Raw genomic sequence first — 17,060 nt, forward strand, 5'->3', positions numbered from 1 at the left:
GACTCCTCGTGCCACAGGAAGGATGTTCTCACAACTCAACACTCTGCAGGGGTGGCCATTGTGGCACTGAGGAAGGAGGGTGGATGAGAGTAAACCACAGACCATGTCCTAGTGATCCTTAGTTGGGAGGTGGGTCAGAAAAAAGGTTTTGATCATGAAGGTTAGTGGGAATCACTTCCAAAGGGTCAGAGTGAATTGGTCCCCATCACTGCTCTGTGATACACTAATGCCAGTCAGACCTTGTGGTGTATGGTATCTGCAAGTATCTGTATAGTATCTGCAAGGAAAAGGCTTTAGATTTAGGAATGTTCATGGGGTGAATGGGGAGTCTGACTGCCATGTGGCCATAGTCTCCATAGAGAAAAGGTTGTAGTTGCCTAGAGAAGAGTTGTTGTATGTCCCTACTTGCCCACAGACTGCTTCCTTGGCAGTAAACTGTCACAGGCTGGTAAGGAAACAGTGGATGGGAGCACTTAAGCTGGCCCACTGCCAATCTCTGTGGGTACTCTCCCTAAGAGTAGGGTACTGTGACCAAGATGGAGAGTAAGGAGTAGGAGGCAGGTGCCATTCCAGTGGAAGGATGAAAGGACCAGGGTTTACTGACCCTGACAGAAAAGACCCATAAGGCCACGTCTGACCTGGAGGCACTGTCTATGCTGTCACAGATAAAAGAGCCCTTGATCAGGTAGACCCAAGCCTAACACAGACAGTCTGTCACCCTGGAGGAGGACTCCATGTCGAACCTAGAAGTATGGGCTACCAGGAAAGTGAACTGCTTCAGAGTGTCCCCTCTTAGGTGGTAGAAGTGAGAATAGAGGAGCGTGTCTACAACCTGAGGGTATAGCCCCCCACTCTGAGAAGCCTATGGTTCTTCATGAGACCTCATGAGAAAGTAGCCCACCTGCTGGAATTGAAGCCTACTCAAGAACTGGATTGAAGCAGCCACCTGACAGTAGATGGTCATTGTCCTGGTTCCTGACACTGACATTGGTTAGTGGCCATCGTAGGTTGGTGGGCTTTTTGGACACAGCTGACTCTAAGTTGTGGGCAGAAGTTTAACCTAGGAGCCGGATGGGTCATATCACCTTATTGGCCATAGTGATACTAATCATCTGCTTGGATAGATCTGTGGGTAGGCTAGGGATAGTCCTCTCCCAGGTGAGGTTTTCTGATGAGAATGGTTCTCCATGGGCAAGATTAGTGGCTGGGGCTAAGTTTGACAGAGTGGCAGTACTGCCAAAGTGAGACAAAGAGCAAAGGTTCAAAACTGTTTAGGTGGTCCCTCTCCCTATAGGGATAGGACTTAACAGCAAGATGTGAGTCTAAAACTGAGCACACCAGTTTTGATGGCTTTTCCACATCTCTTCTGCTTGGACAATAAGAACTACCAAGGAAATAACTAAAGCTGCTCCTTACCTTTTAGCTGGGGGGCATTTAAGAGAAATGTTCTTTTTTACGTTATCACTGCATTGTTTGTTGGCTAGTATTACTAGTTTTTGAACTCTTCATACAGTGTCACTGCTGCCAAGTTTCCAATGTATGTGCTCTGACTCCTAAAATATGGTAAAAATTAATCACCCATACGTGGAATAATTAACTTTGCAGTAAAGTCATAGTACATGACCAGGAAAATGCACAATTAGCATACAGATTAATTGTCACCTGTGAACTGTAACACATGTTGTGCCGTCCACTGTGACATCCATGTGGCTGAAAAAGCAAACATGGCTTCAGATCTACCTGTGTAGCATGCCTAATGCAGCTTTTAAACCTGTAGGCAAACCTGTCAAAATAATCTTTTTTTGCAGAACACAACCCACTTTCAAATATTAAATATGTCATACCTAAGTAGGCCTTGTAACCACAGTGTAGGATGCCTAGCATTTAAATGTGATACTTGCAAGAATTTTATGTTTGTAAGTACCTACTCTAACTAGCCTCCAAAAGCTATTTTTAGTGGAAAGAGCTGTAGCTATTCCTGTGAAGAAAACGAAAGTTCTGACTAAAATACTTTTTCTCCCAACTCGTTTTAGGGTAAGCTACAGGACCGTTTGGCTCAAGAGTGTCCAGGAGTCATAGCCACTCACTGCGCAGTGAATCCTATGAGAGTGGTAACTCACCCACAGCTTATCATCATTTGGACCTGAGGAAGAATAGAAGAGATCTGTGACCTATGTGGAGACAAGAAGGGCTGTACCAGCTCCCATTTGTACCTACAACTAAGAAGTGGACTTGAAGCATCAGTTGCCAGACCTCCTGTGTGGATCCTGGGACACAACAAGCTGCAAAAGGCAATTGAGAGTAATGAGTCCTGGGGTAATGTGATTGAGACAAATCTTGCAGCGGGACTGAGGACTGTCTTCAGTGGGACAAGGTGCACCTTGGGGGCACTGGTGAAAAGGGTGTTTCCTTATTCTAGTATTAGAGATGACCAAGGATTAAACTACAAGTATAAATTCTTATTCTGGGATGTAAGGTTTTATGTTCCTGGAATTGGGTATTCTTTGTTGTGGCGTTTAAGTGTGCTTGAAGATTTAAGTTCTTGTATAATCAGATTTGAGAAAGTAATCACTTAAATGGAATTCCCGTCTGTTGCATACTTTTATTCTTCTATGGGACCATTGAATAAGTTCTACTTATAAATCTGCTGACTTTTTGTGTCATTGATGCTCGATTATTATATTACAAAATAAAGAATTATTGCAAAATAAATCCATGGTCAAATGCAGAAATCTTATGTATTTTATTATTAGGATTATCAAATGAATACGCCCCTGGATATTTTGGTAGATGATACATGTCATTGCACTCTCAGCTCTTAATCGATGAAAGGGCAGAACTGCAATCCAAATCATGGGTGTCAAAGCTAAATTCAAGAAAATATGTTCAGAACAAAAGTTGATGGGTCATGACACCTCCTTTTCTAAAAACTATAGGATGGTACTGGGCAAGCCAGAAAAGTAATCAATCAAATAATCATTCATTGATTTTGATTAGCAGATGGCCACCCCAAGGGAGTTTCCTAGCGATAAAGAAGAAGCAGGAGAGTAAAAGCACTTAAAACAGCCAGGTCTTCAGCATTTTACGAAACTCTCCAGGAAGTAGACACTTTGTCATTGCTTCAAAGCCAGAGAATTCCATACGGTGTGGGCTAGTAAGGAGAAGGAACTCCTACCTGACCTGAGAAGCTTCACACATGGAGCTAAAGCAAGATGAGAGCTCCTGGAATGAAGGAGGCGATGTGTTACATAATGGTTCACCAGTGAGCTGAAATATCTATGGCCACATCCATATTAGGCTTTATGCAGATAGGATAGTGCTTTAAACTGAATGGGCTTGGCAATTGGCAGCCAATGCAGTCTGAGTAAATGAACATTGGCAAAAGTAAATTTTGTGGCATGGCAGAGTAAGGAGGTAGCCGTGTTTGCACAAGCTGTAGACTTTTTACTGATTTTTTATTGGCCCCCAATGCACAAGACATCACCATAGTCAAGCCTGGAGATGATCAGAGATTGTACAATGGTTTTTTGAGCTGAGACTAGAAGGCGCCATATCATTATCCGTAAACATTTGAGGAAACCAAAGCAGCAGGACACAGTTTTGTTGATGTGATGGTCCATATTGACCTTGGCATCAAGTCAGAAGCCCAGGTTAGCAAAGCAGAGCCATTGCTGAGTTAAGGATCTGTTTTGGCTCTAACAGCCAAAATAGGAGCAGAGGCATAAATAGATTTCACTTGTGAATGACACAGAGCATGTTATGTAAAAAAACAGTATATAATCAATCATTAAAAATAGGTCATTTCTTGAAGGAAGTGATTTACCTCAGTTCATTAGATTATGCCATTTGACATTTGTTAAAAGTATTAGTTCTTAAACATGTACTTTTTTCTCCCTAATGCCATGAGTGAACCAATAGAGGTTAGTCACACGCACTCTACATATAAACAATATTGTTACTGTATGCACAGAAAGGTTATGTTCATGAAGTCATACACAAGTAAGTTTTTCATGTGGTACTCACCCTGAACTGCATTCCCTCCAGGTGTGCTCGGATTGGAAGCTCGAAAATACGTCACTGGTAAATAAAGTTAAATGAGCAGGAACTAACACTCTGGTGAAGTAGGGAAGCCATTCCTTGAACGCTGGTCTTCTTGCTACACATTTTGCAATTCAACCACTGAACGAACCTCTACTTCTGTCTTCTCTCCTTTAACATCAAAGAACAATGGCTTGTGTTTGGATCTAAATTAGGACATTATGTTCAATAAATACAAGTACCACATGTTAAATTCAATCTGAAGTGATATATGGATGACATGTCAAGCTGTCCTTTTAGTTGAAAAAAGTACACAGCTAAATGTAAGGGTGGGAGAAGCCAAGAAACTATTTATGTTAACATCACTGCCTCCCGCTGATTTAAATAGTTTAGAGGAGATAGTCAGCACCGCAGCTCAATTACACCAAGGGAATTAAATTGACCAGCTGCCGACAGACATTTATTGCATAGCAGAGAAGTGCAGTTTATTAGTCCCAGGTATCATTTTCTTTACACTATTGTACTTTGGCATAATCTCAGGAATTTCACATTGCGAAAATTACAGATAATGCCCAAAATTGCATCACTACGCCGTCTCCCTTAAGCGAGTTGTCTATTTGGGAAAATACATCCATCTCATGAGGATGGGAACAACAGGATTGATGCTTGGCATGCCAGCTGCATTTCTTTTATGCAGGCACTTTTAAAATAACTAGAAACGTCATTTCACATTAACTTTCTTACCTAAGCAATCCATTCCAGTAATTATTTTTTGCCTTACAGAGAAGAAATGCCACAGAGAGTGAGGCTACTGTACATGCGGTATCACGTTCCTCTTCCTGTCCTGAAGCCTGCTCTCTGTGCATTGTCCGAGCCTTTGGTAATTCTGGAATTGGAATTGTGAGTGGAAGCTTACCTATGTTTTTTGTCTGCAATCGCTGCTGCATCACTCACGTTTGGATGTTAGAAAAAGTATTTTTTTGGTAAATCAAGTAATTTGAGTGCAGTTCCTTTCTAAATGATTGTGTTGGCAAAAGCGACTGTTTCTGTTCCTTTTTTAAAAATTCTGTTTGTTGCTGGTGCTTGGAGTTTTAGCTAAGGGTGTTTCACACAGGCCCAAGTGAGGTGAAGGGATAATGGACATTTATGGATGGTGGAGGACTGGTTTTAATAATGTTTCCTCATTTTCCTTGTGTTTTTGTCCAGATGTCTCTTCATACTGTGTTTTGTTTTACCTTTTGGAGCCTAGTCTGCTGTGGGACTTGGATGCATTTTTTAATTTTTTTTTTTTATTCACTGCTTGTCTTCTAGAGATTTTCTTTACTATTTGGGGGGCTTCTGGTAACTTTGTATTCATGCCAAATTTAGGGATTGTCTTCTTTTATCCTCATGTGCCTATTAGTGGCTTGGGTCCGGTTGGCTCTAGGAGTCCCATGTACTCCGATGTTCTCCTATGTTCTTCCTCATCTGTTTGTCCACCAATTTTGTTGGTGTGGGTTTGTGTGAGATGGTTGATTTTAATTTCTTCTCACTGTTTCCATTTTGCTTTGCTGTTAAATATATTGTTAGTGCGTTACTGAGGTGTACTAGGCATACAGGTAGAACCTGTTAAATTTTTTATATATATTGGTGCAATCCGCTGCCTGAAAGATTTTGCTAGTGGAGGGTAGAAAGTGGATCCAGAAAAGGTATGGCACAAATGTTATCTTTGTTTCCCATGCCTCCTTCTTTTCTGGCCATGTAGTGGTGGTCATTATGTGGACTTTGGGGCTTATTTTCAAGCCTCTCGTGCAGTCGATGTGTCACTTTTTTCCAAATAAAAAGTGATGCACCTGACGCACAAGGGCTTGTAAATAAGCCCCTTAATGTGTATGTGTGTGTTGTGTAATTGGGAGCCATTTTGTTCTCTGTACCTCCTTCTTTGTTGAATATGCAACAACAGCCATTTTGTGGAGCTAGGGTGTGTCAAAGGGGCCATTTGGCCTTTATTCTCCTTGCTTCTTTTTTGGTGGCTATTCAGTGATAATCATTGTTTGGATTTAGGGTATGTGCTATAAGCAGCCATTTTGTCTTTGTTCTCCAAACCTCCTTCCGCCACGTAGTAAGCAACCACCATTTTATTGAGTGTATTGGTGTGTGCTTCTGCTTATTAATCATCTTATTCCAATTGTAAATGCCATTACTAGAAACAATGATATTAGAAGAAACCCATGTCATTTTTATGAACATTCTGTTTTTTTTTCTAATATATTTCTCCAGTTATATTTATGTGTGCTTGTGGATGATTATAGGAGTCTGTAGTACACAGATTATGTTTTCAATTAATGTATTTGATTTTTGCCTGCCTTCTTGTCTCTCATAGAGGGGCTCGAGGGGCCTTGAAAGAACACCAAGTATTTTTATATAAATTCAATAGATGTTTGCCTGTCTCCTGACTCGCAATGGGGCTGTGTGGCCCTGGAGGGACACCAGCTATTTTTACATAATTTTTTTTGTTTTCCCTTCCACCGCCCATAGGAGGCCCATGGACCTTGTAAGGGCTCCAGGTATTTTAAATTCACAATTTTTTTATTTGTTGCTTTCTGTCTGCCCCTGATAGAGGCAAAACGGGCCCTGAAGGGACACCTACTATATATTAATAATTCTATTAAATTTGTGCCTGCCCTCTGCCACCAGTAGGGGCCCATGGGTCCTGGAGGGACACCAGGAATTTTTATGTCAATTTAATCCATTTAAATGATATTGTGATGATGATGATGAAGAGTAGGACGATGATGATGATGATGATGATGTTGGTGGTGGTGATTGCATGTATTACATTGACAAGAATTTCCAAGTCTCACTTTGATCCTTTTTATTGCCTGCAGGTGCATAAGCGGATATCCTGGCTAAGACAAAGAGAAGTCTGTGAATTAGCAGATACTAGAGCCAGGGGACCCTTCTGCTAAATGATTCTGCTCCTACTTATTAATTGAAGGTAGAAGATGGACTGGTGTAACTGATGGCGGAAGAGAAGAAAAATGATAGCAATATGTTGTAGAAATATGACATATGCTGGGATTCGACAGGATGGGAGGTGGTATGGGTGGGCCATGGGCAGTGGAAAATTGGCATCACACCTTTTCCAGCAACTGGTAAAATAAACCTTTTTCCAGGCCTAAATGTTTGAAAACGTCATCTGAATGTTGTGAAAAATGTTTTTTTTTCACAGACAATGCAATGTCATTTAGATTGTGTATCCTATTGTTTTTTGTTTTAGTACAATTAACCACATGTGTTTAGTACAATGAACTCACCACTTAACAGTCTTTTGGCCTATTAATATTATTTCACTGGGGACCCCTGTTTTGTTTCTTGAAAACACTTAACAGATTCCAAAAGCAAAGATAGCAACGTGTAGAAAAAGGTCTGCACATTGGATGCACAAAAGAAAAGAAAATAATCTATGGGCACCTAGGCTTACCCCCTTTTTGTGTAACTTTTAGAAAGTTGGCATTTTCTTGTCCTAATCGTTTGGTGCCTGCAGCCTGTTCCTGGGTCACAAGACTAGGTGTAGTTGTCAATTGGGTATTTCTACATTCCTCCCAGACAGCCACACAATAGAGGGACTATGTATAGGCAGAATAGGCCATCCAAGGCAGGATGTGGAGAGGCACAGCTGCACACAGTTACACTTGCACTTCAATGACACTGCTTCAGTTCACACACAAAGAACTTAACACTAGGCTGTTGCGACTTCTGACATCCTGGGACCACAGCAGGGATGCAGGAAATTCCAGACACTCCTGTTGGGGGGGGGAGTGCTCCAGAAGATTTTTCCACTTCAAAGTGGGCACCAGGTATATAAATAGACTCTTAGACCCACTCTTCAGTTCACTTCTGGACCTGCCGAAGGATTTTTGCAGGACTGCCCTGCTGCACCAAGAGGACTGCCCTGCTGCCTGAAGCATGCCTTGTGGCCTAACAGGACAGCCCTGCTGCTTGAGACATGCTTTCCAGCTTGGAGCCAAATCTTCCAGAGTGATTCCAAAGGCAACAACAACCTGATCAGAGCATAAGGAGCAGAAAGGGCTACAAACATTTTGAACCCGCACCTGGAGCAAGTATGTGTGCGCCTCGACCGTCCAAGTGGGGCCTCTTCAGTCCTGGGCTCTTGGAAGTGGTTCTAAAAGTCCCCAAATAGCCCAAATCTGAAACTTATTACTTAGTACATTTTCTGCCTAAAAGTGCTCTGAGAACCAAGAGGAGACCAGATCCTACCCACTCACTGGTCTACCCAAGGTGCATCACTGGTTGACCTGACCTTATGGCAGCCCCTCTACATTCTTCTCCACTCTAGCAAATCCTGTTCAGTGGCTCCTCGCAGAAGGAGTATCCGGCCTCATGAAGCCCTCCTTGGATACACCCTGCAGTTTCGTCCCGCTGCAGATTTTCAACTTTCATCAAAAAGACAAAGGGGGTTATTACAACTTTGGAGGAGGTGTTAATCCGTCCCAAAAGTGACGGTAAAGTGACGGATACACCACCAGCCGTATTACGAGTTCCATAGGATATAATGGACTCGTAATACGGCTAGTGGTATATCCGTCACTTTACCGTCACTTTTGGGACGGAATAACACCTCCTCCAAAGTTGTAATAACCCCCAAAGTCTGAATGTAGAAATCTTCACTGCAACTTCTTCCAGTGGCTCCCTGATGACAGCACACCATCCTTGCTCACTACCGGCAGCCTTGCCCCATTAAATATTACCTTCTTAGACATTTTCTTGAAGCTTTCTTCTAATTCTGAAAGTAAGCAGAGACTGAGCCCAATCCACTTTGTGTATCCGAACTGCCCTCCATCACGGACAGCCAACTTTTAACTTTGCCCCGGTCTCGTGTGACTTTATTCAGCGAATAGCCCTTTGATTTTCTAGGTGATATTTTTCACTTTACACTTTAAAAAATGTATAACTCTGGCTCTAATGATTTTATTCCCCATGGTGCTGTCAGATAATTTATTAAAATGTATTCTATTTTTCTAAGTTACTGTGGGATTTTTCTTGTGTTGTGTTTTCACTTTATTACTATTTAAGTGCTGAATAAATACTTTACACATTGCCTCTGAGTTACGCCTGACTGCTTCTATGTCAATCTACCAGAGGGGTAAGAAAAGGTTAATTAAGTGACTTTTCTATGATTCATCTTGACAAGGAATGTGGCTGTTGCTTGAGAATGGCTCACACCCCCCTCAAACAACAACCCAATGTCTCACAAACAAATACAGCAGTTGCCAATAGGAAAGGAAATGTACTTACCAACACTTGGCCCAGCAACCGCTACATCCCGTTGATCCCCCTCGATGGGCTGGTGCTGGACGGATCTCACCCTCTCTAGTAGTAGGAATTTCTAGACAAAAAACAGAAGGCACTTACTTAGGATACTTAGCATGTAACTGCCACCAACCATATAAGTTACACAAGTTTACAAAACAACACCAACAAAAGTAAAATTATTGGTAGCCAAAGTATTCATCTGAAACGTTTGCTTCTAAATTTAAAAAAATCAAATACTGGGCAAATTGGGAAGGTAACCAATGATTAAAGGGATGGGAAGGGAATGAAGCAACAGTTTAAATGCAAAATAGGGATAAGAAAATGTTGTTGCCACAGTAAGAAAAGAAAGAAGGAAAGTAAAAAAAGAAAGGAGATAGGAGGAAGTAGGCTGCTGAAACACAAGAGAATATAAATGGACACATTATGAGGTGTGCCGAGTTAACAGACACTAAAGTAGACAAAGGGAAATAGGGAAAAATTAAGGAAAAATTCAAAAAGGAAAATACAGAAGGCTATTTTGCATATTGGGTGAGATTAAATTGCTAAATCTAGAAAGAGTAAATAGATAACCAGCACCAGAGAGAAAGCCTTCCCTTCAAAGTTGTGCAGCACCATTGTTGGCCCCATAGAACTTGCCTGTGGTCCTCTTCTTTTGCTTTTGTGGTCCTGAAAGGAGTAAAGAAGAGTACAACACTGATTAGTAGGACTATCTACAATAATATTAATGCACCTGTAACATTTACTTGCACAAACATCTACTGCTGGAGTAACCATCCCTACCCCTACGTCTTAAAATTACTATAGTTCCCTGTCCTACAAATTTTATCTCCATATGGCAAAGTATAGGGCATTTTTTCCTATACTTTACAGTAAGTAGCTAGCTGCCCTGACTAGAATCTCCCAATGGTAAAGTACAGTAAAATGTAAAAAAAAGTTTATTAAACACAGAAAGAATGTGTTTGAATTTTATGTTAAATATTAATGTCAATTAGTTTCATATATTTACTATGAAGGAGGAACTAAAGCAAAAAAAAATGATGCATCACCATGGACTTAATTTTAAAGCAAATTTTTATTTAATGTGAATGTATCAAATAAAATTGCCATTATTTTTTAAGATTAAATCAAAAAAATGAATTCCCGCCTTAACTATTTTTATAGCTATATAGTAATAATTATTAAAAGTGATGAATAGAATTAATTTCAAGCAATTTATTATATATATAATAACTTACTGTAAGACCTGACAGCCTAAGGGTGGTCACCCCCAAAGTTTTGCCTGCCTCCCTCCACTTTTGAGATACTGTTTTTGCTGTTTTTTTGACTCTGTGCACTTTACCACTGCTAACCAGTGCTAAAGTGCATATGCTCTCTCCCCTTAAACATGGTAACATTGGATCACACCCAATTGGGCTATTTAATTTACTTATAAGTCCCTAGTAGAGTGCACTATATGTGCCCAGAGCCTGTAGATTAAAAACTACTAGTGGGCTTGCTGCACTGATTGTGCCACCCACTTAAGTAGCCCCTTAATCTTGTCTCAGGCCTGCCATTGCAAGGCCTGTGTGTACAGTTTCACTGCCAATTCGACTTGGCATTTAATAGTACTTGCCAAGACTAAAACTCCCCTTTTTCTACACATAAGTCACCCCTAAGGTGTACCCTAGGTAACCCCTAGGGCAGGGTTCTGTGTAGGTAAAAGGCAGGACATGTCCTGGTACTGTAAAACTCCTAAATTTGTTTTTACACTACTGTGAGGCCTGCTCCCTTCATAGGCTAACACTGGGGCTGCCCTCATACATTGTTTGAGTGGTAGCTGCTGATCTGAAAGGAGTAGGAAAGTCATATTTAGTATGGCCAGAATGGTAATACAAAATCCTGCTGACTAGTGAAGTTGGATTGAATATTATTATTTTAGAAATGTCACTTCTAGAAAGTGAGCATTTCTCTGCACTTAAATCTTTCTGTGCCTTACAATCCACGTCTGGCTGGGTTTAGTTGACAGCTCCTTCTGCATTCACTCAGACACACCCCAAACACAGGATACTCAGCCTCACTTGCATACAACTGCATTTTGAATGGGTCTTCTTGGGCTGGGAGGGTGGAAGGCCTGCTCCCACACAAAGGTCTGCCACACCCCCGACTGGGACCCTGGCAGACAGGATTGAACTGAAAGGGGACCTGGTGCCCTTCTAAGCCAATCTTTGAAGTCTCCCCCACTTCAAAGGCACATTTGGGTATAAAAACAGGGCCTCTGCCCTACCAACTCAGACACTTCCTGGAGAAGAAACCTGAACCAGAACCTGCACCCTGACAAGAAGAACTGCCTGGCTGCCAAAAGGACTCACCTGACTGCTTTCTGGGAAGGACTGCTGCCTTGCTGTTGCCCTGCTGTCTTGCTGCTCTCTTGCTGTGCTGTAGAGGTGCTCTCTAAGGGCTTGGATAGAGCTTGCCTCCTGTTCCCTGAAGTCTCAGGACCAAAAAGACTTCTCTCCTGCAGCTGAAATCCCTGTGCGGCGAAAATGTTACACACCGCCTGCCAAAACCAATACACAGCCTGTTTGTGGTGAAAAGTTTACCGCACGCCGAGTCCGGAACAACGCAGTCCGACTTCGCGACAGAAGATCGATGCAGCGCCAGCAACACGACAGGAACTTCGACGCACAGCCCTACTGGATTGACGCAACCGACTTAGAACAACGCAGCCCGACTTCCTGAGAGGAATCGACGCAGCACCTGCCATGCGGTAGAAAATTCCACGCATCACCCACCGGAATCGACGCAGTACCTGTGACTTCGCTCCGCAAGCCCAGGATTCCACGCACCGTCCCCGGGGCGTCCGAAAACCCTGAAACCTGAAGAGGATCCAAGTCTGCACACCAGAAATCGACACAACGTCTTCCCCGCGTGAAAAATAACGCCTCAAATCCATGTGCAAAGGGGCGAAACCGATGCACACCTACTGTTTTCCACGCTTCTCCTCCTCTGCGGTCCCTTGCGAGGATTTTTCAACGCAAACCAGGTACTTTGCCCTGCAATAGACACTTGTTCTTTCTAGGACAACTTAAGACACTTTTTATTGCTTTTACAGTAATATTTCAATTCTAAGACATTTTATATCACTTTCAGTGATATCCCTACATTTGGTTATTTTTCTTTAATCATTTTGACCTGCATTTATCCAGATAAATATTATATATTTTTCTAAACACTGTGTGATGTATTTTTGTGGTGCTATACTGTATAGTGTTGTTGTGTGATTTATTGCCCAAATACTTTACAAATTGCCTTCTAAGTTAAGACTGACTGCTCAGTGCCAAGCTACCAGAGGGTGGGCACAGGATAATTTGGATTGTGAGTGACTTACCGTGACTAGAGTGAGGGTCCTTGCTTGGACAGGGGGTAACCTGACTGCCAACCAAAGGCCCCATTTCCAACACATACTGTTACATTAATTTTAAAAATCATGAAGGTTAATAAAATATTTCTCTAAGTAAATAATACATATGTTGTATTTGTATGCATTTTACATAAAATTTTAATTATTGACATTTTTAACTATTTTAAGTATTTAATTTCATTTAAGACTATTTCCTATGGGATTACAAGTCCCTTACTGCATTAATTTCTATGTGAGGGTGTCACAGTACCAGTGACTGGCCATGTATGATACCAGGCTTTCTTCATCTCTGAACTGGAATAATTTTGTGCTATTTTCAGCCCCTTAATAGCTGTTACAAACTTAGAAGTGCAGTTAATGAATATCAAGGGGCTTACTCATGTTGACAGGTACACATCCCTATTTAGAGCCCTTTTGCAGTAAGTTTTCTCCATTTTCCAGACATTCCACACAGAAAAAGATAGGAGAGGTGGAGGCCAAAATTGTGCATGTTGGTTTGTGAAAATCATTTTGTAGTCTGTTGTAGTACTGCTGTAGTACTATAAAATGTACTAATATGTTCAGTTTGTGAATAGGCCCCTAATGGCTTCGGCAATGTAGATAAGAAAGCTCAACACTTACAGAAGGAAGGCGGATACCAGGAAGAATGGGTGTAGAGCCTAACTGTTTAACCCAACTGGGGGACCCATTTTCAAGCAGCATGCACAGCCGGTGCTCCACTTTTTGTGATGTACCGGTGGCACAGGCGGTTGGCCCATATCTACAAGCCCATGCAAAGCCACTTTGCATGGCTTTACATTACCTTGTAGATATGGAGTAAAGCAACGCAGTGCAAGTTGCTGCATTGCCTTACTTTGCGTCAGGGAGGCATTTCATGGGTGTTACAGTGGATGTTCCCACGCAACACGCATGGATTTTTATGCATTCCCAGATTTACAAGGTTTTGTAGGCCTGGGAATTGGTCAAAAGGCTACCCCTCCCTAGGGGTGGCATACGGTGATGCAGCGAGGAGAAATAACATTATTTCTCCCTGTTTTGTTCCTCTGTCTATGTGTGCTGCATTCTGCAGCACACAAAGAAAGAGGAAAAGGCCTCTCCTGATTGTTTTAATAGAGAAAGATGTCCCTTCTTGCACCAAAAAGCATCATCCCCGTAATGCAGGCATCATTGCAACCTGGTGCAAGGGTGCCCCTGTTGGTGCAAGAATGTGCCGTATCTCATAAATATGACACATTCCTGCCCTTTTCTTTTGGTGCAGGGCAGTGCAGCAAGAAGGCTTGGGGTGCTGCCCTGGGCCCAAAGGTTGTAAATGAGGCTCAGGGTTTGTAATCCTGTATGTCATTTCCACTGAATTGAGTAGTACTTAGTTCTGCAGTGTATTTAAAAGACTTACCTTAATCATAAAATATAGGACTGGGGTGTGTACTATATTATTGTATCTGAAGCCTTTCACTGTTCTCCCTTGTTAGCGCGTCAGAGCCTTAATAAGTAAACTTACAAGGAAACGCGTTTATGTCGACAAACCTTTGGACCACGTTCGGGGACTTCTTAGTACGAGACGTCTTTTCGGCATCACAAATCAATAGATCAATAAATCAATCGATAATTACAATAACTAACCAACAAACTAACCAATAACATTTGGTAAGAATCAATAAGTTGAACACACCATAACCTTTCAATCATGAATAACCACACCAATTTAGTTAAGTGTTAGGATATTTATTTCCCTATTTGTTACAATCTAATGTCATCTCTGTTAATATCATTAGCAATAAATCTCATTACATACTCTTCTGATTTGCAATTAGAACACAATTAATCAATGCATACAGAATATTCATTTGGTATTAGACACGTCATTAATATGAAGCAACTTAGCAAATTCTCAGTAATACATGATTCAGCAAAGCAAGAATTCAGTCATTTATCTATTTTCTCAAGGTATTATGAACACCTTAACTAACCTCAAATTAGCATTAGCATGTTGGGCTTCATGCAAAACATTTTAGCAAACACGAATTTAGAAAACATCTAAACTATGGCCTCTATCAAAATAGCAGTTGCTACCTAGAAAGAAAAGGCAAACAGACGATTTCAATGTTTGCATCAGATAGTTACCAATCCAACAGATCAGCAAAGAGCGTCAGTCTTTGTCCTCAGGACATCAGTCGATTCACCATCAGCACAGATAGGACGGGGCAAAGTCTCAATATAGCATAGCTAAGGAATAGGACCTTCCCTCATATGGAGGAGAAGTAAGTATCAGGCAAGAATGGGTAGAGGATGGTTCAGGGTAATAGGAAAAAAGAAAAGAGAGTGAAAAGTCTCTGTGAGCGAGTAAAGGAGTCTCTGTGTGTGTTTCTTCTTGTGTCACTCCATTAAATCAAAACTACCTAATTAGCCCATAACTCCTCATTGGATAATAATTGGTGCATCGTTATCTCCGTCCAATAATTGTTCAAGCATCTTGCCAGAATTTTCCACAAACCACAGTTCTCATGTCACGGATTGGTCCATATTATTGACGTCTTCATCGGTTGGAATGTCAGGTAGAAAAAGTTACACTTTGCATTCCAGTCAGTGTCTTCATTGTTCTCTCCTACTACAGTTAAGCTTGCACCTGCTACGAATGACACTGTTGCATTCAGCAAGAACGTCGCCTTGAGCAAGTCGGTTCTCATGAGAAAGAATTTACTACGGCTACACACACATAACTTCTGGAAAAGTACAGCTTCGTGTCCTTCAGAAAAATAGCACATTACACGTTAGAAAATACAGTTTAATACAAGGCCAGGCAGCTAGGCCCAGACCCTCGCTGAGCTAAGGCCTTCTAATTAATAAGCAAACTCTTAACACATACCTCTAATTATGATACGCTAACACAAATTCAAAACATTAATGCATAATAATTCAGAATTTACAAGCTTTTCATTAGTCTTCGTATACATTAGTAGCCACTCCCCGTGGGCACATTTCAAACGTGTGCATTATTTTCTATGTTAACACGTTTTCTATACAGCTTCATCACACAATATATTGCAAGCTTTTCCATGTTAATATTGCTTTTAAAAGACACATTCCAACAATCCCTCCTCTGATGACTCTTGTCATCACACAAAACCTTCCCCACAAATTTTACATCCTAAAATTCTGTCAACTCAATCTCCTCCCTTATTGGCTTCCCCTTTGATTTTTCCCTATACAATTTTTCCCTTTGTTTTTCTTCCCTCCTCTTATTATTTTTCATCATCTTCAATTTTATTCTTTTACTAATTTTACATGCCAAACACAATCCAAACAGGCAAGCTATAACAATCGATATCCCCTGTACTATTTCAGACAATATCCCATGCCAAATGTTGCTAAGCCAATTTCCCACTGAAGCAAATCCTTTCCCAACATTTTCCCAAACACCTGGTTCTTTCAATTCCTTCAAGTCTGTACTATCCCTAGTCAAGTTAGTAAGCATACTTCTAATCTCATTACTATTATCTGGTATATATGCACAACAATGACGCTCATTAAGCATTCTACAAACTCCGCCATTTTTCGCTAAAAGAATGTCTAAAGCAAGCCTGTTTTGAGAGTCGTAGCCCTCTCCGCAGCAAGTTCAGTATCCATCAGGAGTATAGCCCCTGAAAAGTTTGTCAGCATGTTATCCACAATAGTAGACAACTTTCGAATCTTTATGGAGTTCAAGATAACTCTCACTGAAGGAGTTATGAATTATCGCCCCAAATATGTCTCCCACTACACCAGCAGCGGTCTCTCTCTTCTGTCTAGTATGATGTAATTCAGAGACTTTCGGAAACCTTTTCAAATCGTCAAGTTGATATATCTTTGGGAAAATTATCCCCAAATAACACGTTCCATACCATCCCTTTGGAAGACGGTAATGAGCATTAAGTCCACATATGTAATAGATCCCTGGGATCGCTGGATCCTGTCCATTTAACATGAACGTCCATTTACTCTGAAACAAAAACACATGCTTACATTCACTAATTCCCACAAACACATTGTCATAATATGATTTTGGCCTAGATATGCAAAGCTTCCCTACGTGTAATGCATATAAAGCTAGCTTCCCTTGTTCCCTAATTGCACCATACCTTTCACTACTGGCAAAAACCCGCTGCTGTGTGATCTAAGGAGCTTTTCTCTACAGGTGTAAGCAAGCATGTCAAATTATTGCGGTGTGCATAAGATATACTAATTGTCAATGTCGACTCAAAGAATCCTTTAACTAACTTTATACTATAGTATCTAGCTACCCCACTTAAATTCTCTATTATAGGCACAT

The sequence above is a fragment of the Pleurodeles waltl genome, chromosome 8, assembly GCF_031143425.1.
Source record: "Pleurodeles waltl isolate 20211129_DDA chromosome 8, aPleWal1.hap1.20221129, whole genome shotgun sequence".
In the NCBI taxonomy this organism is placed as follows: Eukaryota; Metazoa; Chordata; class Amphibia; order Caudata; family Salamandridae; genus Pleurodeles; species Pleurodeles waltl.